The 774-nt window shown below is 41.9% G+C and overlaps 1 non-coding gene across 1 annotated transcript; it reads right to left on the bottom strand.

Moving 5' to 3' along the window:
* Window positions 1-229: 229 nt before the first annotated feature.
* On the bottom strand, window positions 230-334 carry LOC132601010 (small nucleolar RNA R71). Its single transcript, XR_009567462.1, has one exon. It is a non-coding gene; the product is annotated as a small nucleolar RNA R71 (small nucleolar RNA).
* Window positions 335-774: the final 440 nt, after the last annotated feature.

Genomic DNA, 774 nt, shown 5'->3' with positions numbered 1-774 from the left:
CTACCGAGAATGACCCTCAACGTCATTTGCAGAATTTTATGGATGTGTGTGCTAACCACATCCAGAATAACGTTCCACAAGATTCTATTCGGTTGAGGTTATTCAAATATTCCTTAACCGGGGAGGCAAGAACATGGTTTGAGAAGCTGCCCCGAAATTCGATTACTTCATGGAAAGAGATAGTGACTGCTTTTCTCATAAAATGGTACCCCCCCTAGCAAGAAGGCTGAAATTCGTGACAATATATATGAATTCAAGCAGCGACCGGGGAACAACTATATGAAGCCTAGGAGAGATTCAAGGAGTATTTGCAGAAAAGCCCAAATCATGGTTTTCCGAAACACATAGTAATGGAGAAGTTCTACCGAGGGCTAGATCCAGTGACACAGTCAGTTGCTAATAATACAGCTGATGGTTGTTTCATGAACAAAACCTTTCGACGAGTGACCAACATATTTAACAAGCTGACGACTCATAACCAGGCTTGGCACTCAAACAATGCTGATGTGGTACCATATGGGAGTGCTATGATCCAGAATATCGTAAAGGAGAATCAAGACACCCAGCAAACATTGGCAGAACTTGCAACAAATATCTTCTTGCTAACGAAGAAGTTTGATGAATCCCAGATCAAGAAAGTAAATGTTTGTGAGGATGATACAGTTTTGCCAAAAGGGATGTACCACACTCAAGATGGTCCGTTCCATGATGGGCCACCTATGCAGGTTGAAGATGCTAATTATGTTAATAACTCTCAAGGGGGTTACCAAAGAC

Source organism: Lycium barbarum, chromosome 6 (genome assembly GCF_019175385.1).
Source record: "Lycium barbarum isolate Lr01 chromosome 6, ASM1917538v2, whole genome shotgun sequence".
Classification (NCBI taxonomy): domain Eukaryota; kingdom Viridiplantae; phylum Streptophyta; class Magnoliopsida; order Solanales; family Solanaceae; genus Lycium; species Lycium barbarum.
The sequence above is the reverse complement of the archived record's forward strand: the minus strand, read 5'-3'. Positions and strand labels throughout refer to the sequence as shown.